Consider the following 14,747-nt stretch of genomic DNA (forward strand, 5'->3'; position numbering starts at 1 on the left):
TTGTGGGTATTTGAAGGTGACTCATTTAAAGATTTCACAGTTCCTGAGGATGCAGAGGCATATATATCCGAAGCAAATCGTTCCGAGAATGAGGCTGATTGACTATGTTGACCCAGGAATTTCATGGATAATGTGTAATTTTCCAATTTACACGTGATAGCTGATCGTTTCTGCAGTGCCCATGTCATTTTATTTTTCCCTAATGTTTTGGATGTGGACTTGCAGTCATGTACACCTTGTCTGACTCTGGACATGTCTTCGGACAGGGGCAGTCTCCGTACTGTACTCTCCTTTCCTGTGGTCATATATTTATGTTTGGGTAACCAGTACTCCCTTTATTGATTATGATAGGTGGTGGTGGCTAGGAGTGAGTACCTCCATGCTGCATAGTGCAAGGCCTTCCTTGCCTGCCGTGAAGTCTCTTGAAGAGAGAATTCAGGGTTTTCCAGGCAAGGAATTCACTGAAACTGTGTTTTTTGTTTTACTGTTAATATATTTATGTTTTGTTTTGGTGTGGCTGGGTGTGGCTGTTTGTCTTGTCCCCCCCCCCCCCTCAGATTCCCCCCAGTATATCCTTACTTTTCTGTTCACGAATTGATATTATCACACTGTTTTATATATTGTCTGTCAGTCTTTCTCAATATAAGACGGATTTATGGCTACTCTTAAAGTAGCGACCTGGAACGTCGGTGGTATACACTCACGATCAAAAGAAAAAAATGTCTTATGTACCTGAATAAATTGAAGCTAGATTTTGTACTCTTGCAGGAAACACATCTCCTCTCCCCCGAAGCCCAAAAATTGTGTACTTTAGGCTGGCGTGTTCTTGCTGATGCCCCCTATTCCACAAAAGCTAGAGGTGTTATGATTCTAGCCAGATCCCGACTCCCGATCCAGATAATAACATCTGTCCCAGACCCAGAAGGCCGGTTTATAGTACTGGAAATTGATGTTTATAATATGAGATATGTTTTCTGTGCCGTTTATGCTCCCAATAAGTACTCTAAACAATTTATCCGCCTACTCATTTCAAAACTTCTCCTGTATTCATCTATGCCGTTAATTATAGGCGAGGATTTCAATATGATATCCTCGAAAATACTGGATACTAATTCTTCCACACACTCGAGATCCCCCCCCCCCCCCCCCCCCCCAAGCTTGGTATTCCATATATAATGCAACAATTGAAGACTACTGATGTGTGGAGATTCTTTCACCCTACGGAGAAGGAATTTACATGCCTCTCTGCCGCTCATCATACATTGTCACGTATAGACTTCCTCCTATTGTCTGATTCTTTGATGCCCAGTTCGGTGCAGACTAGTATAGAACCTATGGCCATCTCTGATCATTCTTTGGTTTGGGTGGAATTTTCTACTTCTCTGGATGTGGTTGCTTTTAGGAGGTGGTGATTTCCTACTGATTTTGCCTCCTCTGTTTCCTTTAGGGAACAATTGATAGTGTTTTGGGAGGACTTTCAAAAGGAAAATGCTGACATGGCTCAAACTGACCCTCAACTTTTTTGGCAGGCCGCAAAAGCTGTTCTTTGAGGTCGTATAATAGAATTTGTATCTCGCCGCAAAAAGCAGTTTGCTGCCACTTTTAAATTAGCCCAACAGACATTGACTGAGACTTATACTACTTTTAAGATGAAACCCACATTATCCTCCAGACGTCTCTACCTTGCAGCTAAAACCCACTTTGAGGCCACTTTAAAAACCTTAGGAGATAGACATGCCTTCCATAAAAATCATAGGTTTCACCGTTTTGGAAATAAAACAGGACGACTGTTATCAAATTTATTAAAGGGAGTTTCCCCAGACTCGCTTAAACGCCCTGATGCCTCCCTTGCTACAGAATCTAGAGATATAGCGGCTGTGCTTTTCGGTTTTTGCTCGGATATATATGCAACCCCCCAGATTGATTTGTATTCTAAATCTTCTTTTTGGCAGTCTCTGCAGTTACCGGTTCTTGATTCTTCTCTGGCTAATGGCATCTGTGCTCCAATTACTCTTCCAGAAGTTGAGAAAGCAATAAGGTCTCTGAAGGCAGTTAAGACTCCAGGTCCCGATGGTTTTTCAGGGGAATTTTATAAAATCCTACATTCTCGCATAGTGACAACCCTGACGGACGTGTTCAACGTTATTTTGTGTTCTCATAAAATCCCACGATACTTTAATGACGCCATGATTCGTCTTCTCCCTAAACCGGGGAAAGACCTTAATCTCCCGGGCACCTATAGGCCCATCTCACTACTTAATGTAGATTACAAATTATTTACAAAAATTTTAGCAGACAGATTAAAACCCCTTTTACCCTCTTTAATTCATATAGACCAGACTGGATTTATCACTGGGCGGCACTCCTCTAACAATATTCGAAAAGTGCTGGCTGCGGCGCACTGGGTGAGGCTCAGTGGGGACCAGAACCCACACTTTATATTGTCCATAGATGCTGAGAAAGCTTTTGATTTAGTCAGTTGGGATCATCTGTTTACTACGTTACCACACTTTGGGTTTCCGCTGGGCCTCTCCAGTGTGCTGCAGACCCTGTATGCCTCCTCGAGCTCACGTATACTCTGCAATGGCTATCTCTCTGAACCAGTCCAATTGCATAGAGGTACCCGACAGGGCTGCCCCCTGCCCCCCTTACTGTTTGCTCTAGCGATAGAGCCTCTGGCTGTAGCTTTGAGAGAACTCCCGCAGTTTTCTGGAATTTCTATCGGTCATCAAGACTTGAAATTAAGCCTTTTTGCTGATGACATGCTATTGTTTATTACAGACCCCCACAAATCGATACCAGCCATAATGTCCTTGCTATTCAAGTTCGGCTCCCTTGCTAGATATAGAATTAACATGTCTAAATCCGAACTTTTACCACTTAAACCCCTCCCCCCCCCCCCCCCGCATTACACATGGCCTCCTCTCCTGTCCTGTCGCAATTTACGTTTAACACTTCCACACTTGAATACTTGGGCATCCTTATCCCTATAGAGCTTTCAAATCTTTATTCAGTTAATTTTTCTCCTATTCTGACTAAGGTGTCGCAATCTTTAGTTTCTTGGTCTACACTCCCTATCTCCTTACTAGGCAGAGTAGCTGTACTAAAAAGCATCATATTCCCTAAGATTTCTTATGCTCTTCAATTATTACCTCTTCAACTTAAGGCTGATCTTCTTGCTTATGACAGACTATTCACAAAATTTTTATGGAGTGGAAAACGATCCCGCATAGCCCTATCCAAACTCAAGCTTAAGAAACCCAATGGGGTCTAGCGGTACCAGATTTAGCAGGGTTCTCCAGGGCAGTTTCTTTTAGATACCTTTCAGATTGGCTATTAGAGTCTTCCATCTATGCTAACTATGATATTAAACAAGCCCTTGTGGCACCGTATGATCTGTGTGCACTGATACATACCCACAAAAATCTGTTACCCTTAAGTGTCAAGAACAATATACTATTTTGGGATACTTACCAAGCTTGAGGGACCATAAATTTTGCCTTAGATAGACATCCTGGGCAATCTATATTTATTCAATTTTTGGGAAACCCTTGTTTTACACCAGCTTTGGAAAACATCAGGTTTCAAAATTGGAAACAGAAAGGTATAGTGGTGGTGAGAGATGTTCTTGATCCAGGAGGTGTTCTGTACTCCTTTCAGGACCTAGTGGAGAAGTTTGGACTTCATTGCTCAGACTTTTTTTTATGTATCTCCAACTTCGCCACTATGTTCAGTCCTTACCACCTGTGTGGAGGTCCGAGGATGGGCCTGATCCCCTGGTAGCTTTGCTCACTAGGATGAACAAACAAGGTTTTAAGACCCAATGGATTTACTGGGACCTACTACCTACGGGTAATAAGTTAAATAAGATGTGGTTACCTTGGTCACAGAGGTGGAGTGTTGATTTTTCCCGGGATGGGCAGATACCTTTAAATTTGTACCAAATGTATTTAAAGTGTTACACTCTTCCCAACTACAGGAAACTCATTACAAGTTTTTACAAAGAGCCTATATAACGCTGGGAAGGCGGAAACATATGGTTCCTGCGGAATCAGGCAGGTGCCTCAAGTGCAAGGCACCAGATGCCTCCTTTATGCATAATTTCTGGCATTGGCCCAAGATAATGAAGTTTTGGCACAAGGTACAATGGTACATAAGCCACACTTTTGGTATTAACATCCCCCTAACTCCCGATTCCTTTCTGGGCATGTTTGTTCCGACCTGGAACTTACCTCGCTCTCACTCAAATTTTATTCCCCTATTATGGGTGATTCTTACAGTTGGGAAGAAACTGATTTTAACTCAATGGATCTGTGCGTCTCCCCCAAGGTTGGAAGTTTTTAAATCCTCTTTGATAACACTATTATACTTTGAGAGGCAATCCACCTTGCCAGATTTAGCCACCAAAGTAACCCACTTTTATAAGAATCCTTAGCTCCCTTGCAGCGCACTCATATATTACAACTGTTTGATGGCCTTTCATTGACATCTTACAAAACTGTGTCTGATGACTGATCAATTTGTCTATTTGTTCTGTTATTGCCTCAATATATGTTTAAAAAAAAAAAATGTATTCTATTTTTGACTACTGGTTGGGGAGTCATAATAGGAAGAGGGAAGAAGGGGTAAAACTGAGAGCGGCCCCTTTTCATCAGCGGCACTGTTATAGGTCAGGGTGGAAAAGCAGAATGAGAGAGGCCCCTCCTCCTGCTTCAGATGGGCAGTTAGCCCCACAGCAACATCTGTGGGGAGGAGGCGCTCAAGAGGAAAGGGGTGGAGATGGGAGAGCGGCCCCTCTTCATGCTTCATCATCAGGAGCACCAGGCGCTCGAGACGGGAGCATTACAATTCAATAGGGTTTCAAGAATAAAACTCAGTGCGCATGCGGTGAGCAGCTGGACACGCCCCTTTCCAAGAACCTTCTTGGAAAGGGAGCATTACAATTAGTCAGTGTGACTCATTGTAATGCTGGCGGCTGTGGGCCCTTTCACTGCAGCGGGCCTCGGTGCAATGAACCGCTGCTAGTTCTGCCACTGTAAACATTCATGGTACCACTGGTGGATAACCTCAATGGTGTAAAACTATCTGTAAAGGAATCATCGATGGTCACCCCTGCATTAATGTAACATGAACTGCGGGACAGTCAAAACCTGGGGTGGGGCTTTGTGTGTGTCAGGAGGTGGGGATACACTCCGTGCCCTGACACTTGGCGGGGGGAAAAAATTGTTAGCACTAAACCATAGATGGCGGGAAACCATCTGGTTCTCCCCCATGGATGGTAAAATTATTCGACATTAGTCATAGACTGTCAGTTATTTCAAATCATTGATGGTCGATGGCCATCCCTACCTGATGAAAGCATCCAGACACAGTCACAGCAATGAAAGGAAGAGACAAAGATAGGGGACAAAGAGGTGCAGGGCACTGTGGAAGTGGACTGGGAGAGACGTCATGATGTTAGTCGTTAGTCACCTGCAACTTTCAGGAGAGAAGATAAGTATGAGATAATTTCAGTCTAACAATCACCAGATAAGGAGCACTACTATTATTTCTGCTTAGAGGAAATGTTTTACCCTAGCAGTAACTTCATGAGGATTATAATTGCCATTTTATTTAGATAGATGACATGTGTGCAGTACATACCTCCCAACTTTCCAGATTTTCGCGGGACAGTCCTGTTTTTTGGGGCTGTCCCATCCGCGGGCCGCAGTGTCCCGCAGTGAAGGGGGGGGGGGACACAGTTGGGAGGCTCCTGTTAGTCACAGCGTCTATTCACGGGAGACAGAGGGTCTGGGAGCATGACAGCAGCTCGCGGAGCGCTGGGCATGTCCCCATAGTTATGGAAAATATATGTTATGGTAAGAACTTACCGTTGATAACGGTATTTCTCCTAAGTCCACAGGTTCCACAGGATAACAATGGGATATGATGGAGCGACAGCGGATTGGCACCAAACGATCACAAGCTTTCAGTCCTCCCAGGATGCAACGGGCCCGTCCATATATCCCCGCCCACTGGCTCAGGCAAATCAGTTGTATTCCAAAGCATTTAGGCAGGAGCATCATGTAGAGCCCTAATCAGGTGAGAAGAACACACATGCACACCCTTCCATACAAGAAGGAAGAGGTTTAGTGAGTAGAAACCCTCAAATCAGGTGCGTCAGGGGGGGATCCCTGTGGAACCTGTGGACTTAGGAGAAATAAAGTTATCAACGGTAAGTTCTTACCATAACGTATATTTCTCCGGCAGGGTCCACAGGTTATCCACAGGATAACAATGGGATTTCCCAAAGCAATTTAGTGGTGGAGATGCTCCTGATTGGACAGGAGAACCTTTCTCTCGAATTCAGTGTCATGAGAGGAAAAAGTATCCAAGGAATAATATCTAATGAATGTGTTAATGGAAGACCATGTGGCTGCCTTACATATCTGTTTTGCTGAAGTACCATTTTGTGCTGCCCATGAAGGAACTACCTTACGAGTAGAGTGAGCAGAGACATTATCCTGAACAGGGAGATTAGCTCGAGAATATGCTTATGAATTCGTCATTCAAAGCCATCTTGCCAGCGTCTGTTTAGTAGCAGGCCATCCTCTCTTGTAAAATCCGTAGAGAATGAAGAGAGAATCTGTCTTTCTGATGGCACTGGTACGATCCACGTAGATCCTTAATGCCCGGACTACGTCCAGCGACGCATCTCCCGCAGAAAGTCCCGATACCTGAAAAGCCGGGTCTACAATTTCTTCATTAAGGTGGAATTTAGACACCACCTTCGGAAGATACCCAGACCTAGTTCTGAGAACTGCTTTATCTGGATAAAAAGTCAGAAAAGGAGAACGACAAGACAGCGCTCCTAAATATGATACTCTTCTAGCTGATGCCATAGTCAGTAGAAAGAGAATTTTAGCTGTCAACCATTTAAGATCCACTTTATTAAGTGGTTCGAATGGAGCAACTTGAAGGGCTTTCAGGACTAAATTTAAGTCCAAAGGCACTGTAGGAGGAACAAAGGGAGGTTGAATGCGCAGCATTCCCTGGAATAAAGTACGCACATCCTGTAAATTGGCAATTTTCATTTGAAACCACACAGTCAATGCTGATACTTGTACTCTCAAGGAAGCCACCTTCAAACCTTTATCCATTCCCACCTGAAGGAAATCTAAGACCCTAGATTTGGAAAGATTTCGGGTCCATATTTCTTTCACTGCAACAATGAATATAGGCCTGCCATATTCGGTGAGAAATGCGAGCTGAGGAGGGTTTCCGTGCTCTGAGCATTGTTTGAATGACCTGTTGTGAGAATCCTCTTGACTTCAGGATAGAGGTTTCAAGAGCCACGCCGTCATTGATAGTCAATCCAGATGCCTGTGGTAACAAGAACCCTGCATTAGTAGATCTGGACGTTGAGGGAGCAGAAGTGGAGCATCCATCGACATTCTCTGCAGATCTGTGTACCAATGCCTTCTGGGTCAAGCCGGAGCTATTAGAATCACGGCACCCTTTGCTTCTTTTATCTTCCTCACCACCCTGGGTAGCAGGATTGTTGTTCAGATGGGACGCCATGAGATCTATCTCTGGCAAACCCCACTTGTCTACTAGAGTCTGAAAGACTTTCGGATGTAGAGCCCATTTGCTTGCTTGAATGGCATGTCGACTGAGAAAGTCTGCTTCCCAGTTTAGGACTCCCGAAACGAATACTGCGAACAATGCTGGAAGATGGAGTTCTGCCCATTTTAGTATGTGACTCATCTCCTGCATTGCTGTTTGACTGCGCGTTCCTCCCTGATGGTTGAGGTACGCTACCACCGTTACATTGTCCGAGCGGATCTGGACTGGTCTTCCTTGAAGAGTGTCCTTTGCCTGAATCAGTGCCATGTATATGGCCCGAAGTTCTAACAGATTTATTGGCAGGCAACTTTCTTCTGTGGTCCATTGTCCCTGGAACCATAATCTTCCGGACACTGCTCCCCAGCCCTGAAGACTGGCATCTGTTGTCAGGATCTCCCAATCTGATATCCAAAAGGGTTTCCCTTTGTCTAGATGGGATGTCTGTAGCCACCAGGCTAACGACTTTCTTACCTTGTGTGAAAGTACCATAGTCTGTTTCTTTATTGTCTGATGTATTCCATCTGGCCAGTATCAGATGCTGCAGAGGTCTTGAGTGGAATTGAGCATACTCCACCATGTCGAATGTTGACACCATCAAACCCATCAGTCGCATCGCTGCGTGGCTTGATATCGTTTGACTGTGTAACAACTCCTGAGTCCTTGACTGTACCTTGGCTATCTTGTCCCAAGGTAAAAATATTTTCTGCAGACTTGAATCCAGCAAAGCCCCCAAGTGAGTCGTGACGGAACTAGAGATGATTTTGCCCAATTTATGAGCCATCCGTGCCTCTGCAGACATGTTATTGTCTGTTGGAGATGGTCCAGGAGCATTTCCTGTGATTGTGCTAGAATTAACAGGTCGTCGAGGTATGGAAAAATTCTTATCCTCTGCTTGCGAAGATAAGCTGCCATAACCACCATGATCTTGGTAAATACTCTGGGTGCCGTAGCTAACCCAAAAGGTAATGCCTGGAACTGAAAATGCTGCTGGAGGATAGCGAACCTGAGATAGCACTGATGGGACAGTGCTATAGGAACATGTAGGTAAGCATCCTGAATATCCAGGGATACCATATAATCCTCTGGTTCCAAGGCCAAAACTATGGAGCGTAACGTCTCCATGTGAAACCGAGGTACCCAAATGTATTTGTTCAGCATTTTGAGATTGAGAATTGGCCGGAATGACCCATTTGGCTTCTGAACCAAAAACAGGTTGGAGTAAAACCCCTGTCCCCGTTGTGCAGGGGGTACTGGAATGATTACTCCCGACTGAAGCAATTTCTGAACTGCTTCTTGCAAAGCCCTGGCCTTCGTCTCTACCCGAGATGGGCTGGTGCAGAAGAACCTTCGAGGAGGATGCTTCTTGAAAGGAAAAACATAACCCAGAGATACCACTTCTTGCACCCAGGCATCTGTTGTAGACTTCTGCCATATCTGCGCAAACTGAAGAAGTCGGCCCCCTACCATGGGGTCCCCCAGGAGGAGGCCCGCACCATCAAACTGATGGCTTAGTCTCTGGTTTTGAGGCTGGCGATCTGGTAGCCCATTGCTTTTTCGCCCAGTGGCGTCACAAGGCGGGTGCGGGGGGTGCGGCCCGCACCCGGGTGTGACGCCTGGAGGAGGGTGACACCAAATGTCAGCTCCTCCGCACTGACAGGAACCAGGTGGTGCAGTGAGAAAGTCTCCTACAGCACCCAGCTCCTGTCACAGAAGAGGAGCCGACAGCGGACAGAGACTGGCTCTGGGGGAAGCCCCCAGAGTGACGAGTCCGGGATCCCAGTGAAGCCACGCCCCCTAAGTACAAGGCCACACACCCTTTTTGCCGTGATCGCGGCAGGAGATCAGGGGCGCGCACCGGGTGTCACCATACCCGGTGACGCCTCTGTTTTCGCCTTACCAAATTTATTATATTGGGGCTGCTTACGATCACTTTTTCCTTTTGTTTTCCCTTGTAACCCAAAGGGCCAAAAAGCGGGACCCCTACGTTTGGGGTTATATGTGGAAGGAAATTTTACCTTTTTGGAGTATGCTTCTGACTCCAGAATATCTGTCAATTATTTACCAAACAGAATGCTTCCAGTAAAAGGCAAAGATTCCAGAACCTTCTTAGATTCTGTATCCACTTTCCGTGTACATAACAAAATTGTTCTGCGAGCAGCTATTGTTGAAGCTGATGCCCTGGAGGCGATAGTGCCCATATTTATAGCTGCTTCTTCCAAGAATATTGCAGCCTGTTTTATGTGAGCTATATAGGATTCTTGCTCCCTTGAAGGTGCTGAAAGACCGTCTTCCAGTACCTCTATCCAGGCAGCAACTGCTTTTGCCATCCAAGCTGAAGCCATGGCTGGCCTTATGACCGCTCAGACAGAGAAAATATGGTTTTCAGAAAACCATCCACTCTTCTATCCGTGACATCATCCAATGACAATGATGGCAAAGGCAATATAGATTTTTGTACTAATCGAATGACATGCGTATCTACTTTGGAAGCCATTTCCCATTTTAAACAGTCCCCAGCTGGAAAAGGATAATTGGAATCCCATTTTTTGGGAATTCTATATTTTTTACTGGGTGTAGCCCAAGCCTCTTCCATGATTTCCGTTAGCTGGTCTGACCCTGGAAACTCAGTCTTACCTGCTTTGGGCCGTTTAAATATAGGTACCTTGGTCTTTAACACAGGCTCTGCTGAATCCGCTAAGGATAGAATGGCCTTTATTGCTCTAATTAGCTCAGCTATATCCACTGAGCTGAGACCTTCTACTTGTTCTTCGTATGCCGAAGTAGAGTATATAGAGCTTTCATCGTCCGATGAATCATCCTGTGTAGCCTGTGAAGTTGATGGTTTACTTACACTTGGTTTATCAGCTTGTCTCTTTGGAGAAGCTGGTGAGGGAAAATGGTATACCGTAAGTAGGGAGCTGCATGTATGGGTTATTAGTGTACCCCATTCCTGGTAAAGAAGCTGTAGGAATTACCCGTTCAGCTATACTGGACAAGGTCTGTGCAAACATCGCCCAAGGTGGATCTATCTGTACCTGACGTTGAACAGGGATCTGCCTGGCAAATCTGCTGAAACGCGAAACAATTTGCACATAAACCATCCTGTACCAGATCCTGAGAACATGATACGAGTGTTGGTGTCACTGAGGGTGTACCCTCGTCACCTTTGCCGCTCTTAGACATGATAAATAATCAGCACTTTCACAGTGTACTACACAATTTGTGACTGTAATCACTTTAACCTTCTAAAGTGATATCAATCTGACCCTACCCATGCACCAACATTGAGGACCAGAAGAAACAACTGACAAACATATAATAAAGTCAGCAATCACACTAGCAGTCAGTCACATGTTATATATTAATCATATGAGCATATAATCAACTACAAACACATTTTAAAGTAAGTAGGAGTACATATTACTGAATCCTGTTTTATACAGATCTTAAAGTATTCAGACGCAATGCGAAGAAAACCACAGTAATGTACAGACTCATATGCAAAAGGCACTTAAATGTAACTATTCATACTGACAAAAGTATATAGAAATTTAGTGCTGTATAACCCGTACTCAGTAGAGTGGTGTACAGGGAGACTCACCTCACTTCCAAGATCAATCAATACATTAGCGAACGCCGAGTGGATCCAGACGCTACTAGTGTACACTGCCGCTCCGGGAACTCTTAAGTGGACACAGCCGCACTGTGCATACAGATGCACCGGTCATACAGACGCCTGTACTGCGACCGGGTCTCATCGCAGTAGCGCTTAGTGAACACAGACGCAGCGGCCTATGCTGCGACCGAGACCCCACGTGGTAGCGTCTGAGACGGAAGTGAGGCAACAGTTCATGGAGGAGACTCATGGAAACTGGTCATAAACTGGGGGGCCAGGAGAACGTCTACTCCCCACTGCTGACATCAACCCTAGGGATCGCAGCCTCATACTAATCCTGGTGCCTTATGATCCCTAAGGCCTAGCGCTGGAGCACCCGTGGTGGCGGCGCGTCAGCTACTGTTTGGTAGTCTTCTCCCAATACAGTGCAGCTGTGTCCGTATTCCCCAGCTATGTGGAACCAATGCTTTACCTTCTCCCCGTGCTCCAGCCACAGCCTGGTAACGTCTGCTGGACCTGCTAGTATATCCGACACAGACGCCCGTCCAGACAGCACTGTACACATGAGTAAGCGTTGTTGCGACCCGGCGGAGAGTTGTTTGGAGCGACTCTTTCCAATATGCGTATAAGACGCTGTTAAGAAAGATCGCTCAAAAACATAATAAGACTATAAAAATAAAATAAGAAAGCTTAGGGCTGCCAAGAACAGCAGCCCTCTGACCATGGTCCGGCTCCTGCTGCACCAAACAAAAAACTGATTTGCCTGAGCCAGTGGGCGGGGATATATGGATGGGCCCGTTGCATCGTGGGAGGACTGAAAGCTTGTGATCGTTTGGTGCCAATCCGCTGTCGCTACATCATATCCCATTGTTATCCTGTGGATAACCTGTGGACCCTGCCGGAGAAATGGGGGCGGCACTCGCGCAAATCCATATCCCCTTTTCTATAGGCCATACCTCCTTTATGCCCCCATCCTCGTGGCCATAGTGAACACAAAAGAAAAGTCTGCCGCATGTGTCACTGCATACCTCCAACTTCACAAAGCTTTATTCTTATCGCACTGTTTCTGCTTCATACCTAGCTTGCAGCATACTTGGGCCTGTAAAGCGGGATGCAGTTAATTTGCCGAGCGCAGCGAGCCCGCAAGGGGAGTCTTTGTGCTTGCCCCACTGCCGGCATACTGACGGCCGGGATGCAGTTGTTGGTATACTGATTGCCGGCATCCCGACTGTTGGTAAATCATACTGAACCCTGTAAAATATATCTTAACCCAATCAACATCTAATGGGATTGTTTAGATGCTGACCAGCTGGTAAGTCTGGTCAGATGATGAAAGTATCTAAACAAGTTTGCAATTATTGACATTTATTATAGTTCTGAGCACTGAAATGTCTGACCCTTCAGATTTGGGGCCTATGTATTAATAATCACAGCAGTTCAGATGGTGTAATGGTTAGCATTACAACCTCACAGCAATGAGGTCATGGGTTAATTTCCCACCACGGCCCTAACTGTGTGGAGTTCGTATATTTGGGGTCATTCCGAGTTGATCGCTCATTGCCGATTTTCGCAACTGAGCGATTAAGGCAAAAATGCGCATGCACATGGTATGCAGTGCGCATGCGCTAAGTATTTTAGCACAAAACTTAGTAGATTTACTCACGTCCGAACGAAGAATTTTAATCGTTGAAGTGATCGGAGTGTGATTGACAGGAAGTGGGTGTTTCTGGGCGGAAACTGAACGTTTTCTGGGAGTGTGCGGAAAAACGTAGGCGTACCAGCATAAAACGCGGGAGTGTCTGGAGAAACGGGGGAGCGGCTGGACGAACGCAGGGTGTGTTTGTGACGTCAAACCAGGAACGAAACGGGCTGAGCTGATCGCAGTGTAAGTCTCGAGCTACTCAGAAACTGCTAAGAATTTTCTATTCGCAATTCTGCTAAGCTAAGATACACTCCCAGAGGGCGGCGGCCTAGTGTGTGCAATGCTGCTAAAATCTGCTACCGAGCGAACACCTCGGAATGAGGGCCATTGGGGGTAATTCTGAGTTGATCGCAGCAGGAATTTTGTTAGCAGTTGGGCAAAAGCATGTGCACTGCAGGGGAGGCAGATATAACATGTACAGAGAGAGTTAGATTTGGGTGGGTTATTTTGTTCCTATCCAGGGTAAATACTGGCTGCTTTATCTTTACACTGCAATTTAGATTGCAGATTGAACACACCACACCCAAAGCTGCCTCCCCTGCAGTGCACATGGGTGGTCATTCCGAGTTGTTCGCTCGGTAATTTTCTTCGCAGCGATTTTCCGCTAATTGCGCATGCGCAATGTTCGCACTGCGACTGCGCCAAGTAAATTTGCTATGCAGTTAGGAATTTTACTCACGGCATTACAAGGTTTTTTCTTCGTTCTGGTGATCGTAATGTGATTGACAGGAAGTGGGTGTTTCTGGGTGGAAACTGGCCGTTTTATGGGTGTGTGTGAAAAAACGCTGCCGTTTCTGGGAAAAACGCGGGAGTGTCTGAAGAAACGGGGGAGTGTCTGGGCGAACGCTGGGAGTGTTTGTGACGTCAAAACAGGAACGAAACTGACTGAACTGATCGCAGTTGCCGAGTAAGTGTGGAGCCACTCAGAAACTGCTAAGAAGTGTCTATTCGCAATTCTGCTAATCTTTCGTTCGCAATTTTACTATGCTAAGATTCACTCCCAGTAGGCGGCGGCTTAGCGTGTGCAAAGCTGCTAAAAGCAGCTTGCGAGCGAACAACTCGGAATGAGGGCCATGGTTTTGCCCAACTGCTAACAAAATTCCTGCTGCGATCAACTCAGAATTACCCCCATTCTCCCAATGTTTGCGTGAGTTTCCTTCTGTTACTCTGGTTTCCTCCCACAATCCAAAAATATACTTGTAGGTTAATTGGCTCCTGACAAAAATTATCCCTGGTGTGAAAGTGTGCGCATGTACATGGTCAGATCAGATGGGCCAAGCGGTTCTTGGCCCTCATTCAGAGTTGTTCGCTCGCTAGCTGCTTTTATCAGCTATGCAAACGCTAGGCCGCCACTCTCTTGGAGTGTATCGTAGCTTAGCAGAATAGCGAACGAAAGATTAGCAGAACTGCTACTAAAAAAATTCATGCAGTTTCTGAGTAGCTCCAGACCTACTCCTAGACTGCGATCACCTCAGTCCATTTAGTTCCTGGTTTGACGTCACAAACACGCCCTGCGTTCGGCCAGCCACTCCACCGTTTCTCCAGCCACTCCTGCGTTTTTACCTGGCACGCCTGCGTTTTTTTAGCACACTCCCTGAAAACGGCCAGTTTCCGCCCAGAAACACCCACTTCCTGTCAATCACACTACGATCACTCGAGCATGGAAAAAACGTTGCTCGAGCTTGTGTAAATCTACAAAGTTTTGTGTGAAAGTACTTAGCGCATGCGCGCTGCGTACCATGCGCATGCGCATTTTTGCCGTTATTCCACTTAATCGCTGCACTGCGAAAATCGGCAACGAGCGAACAACTCGGAATGACCACC

Source organism: Pseudophryne corroboree, chromosome 9 (genome assembly GCF_028390025.1).
Source record: "Pseudophryne corroboree isolate aPseCor3 chromosome 9, aPseCor3.hap2, whole genome shotgun sequence".
Lineage (NCBI taxonomy): Eukaryota > Metazoa > Chordata > Amphibia > Anura > Myobatrachidae > Pseudophryne > Pseudophryne corroboree.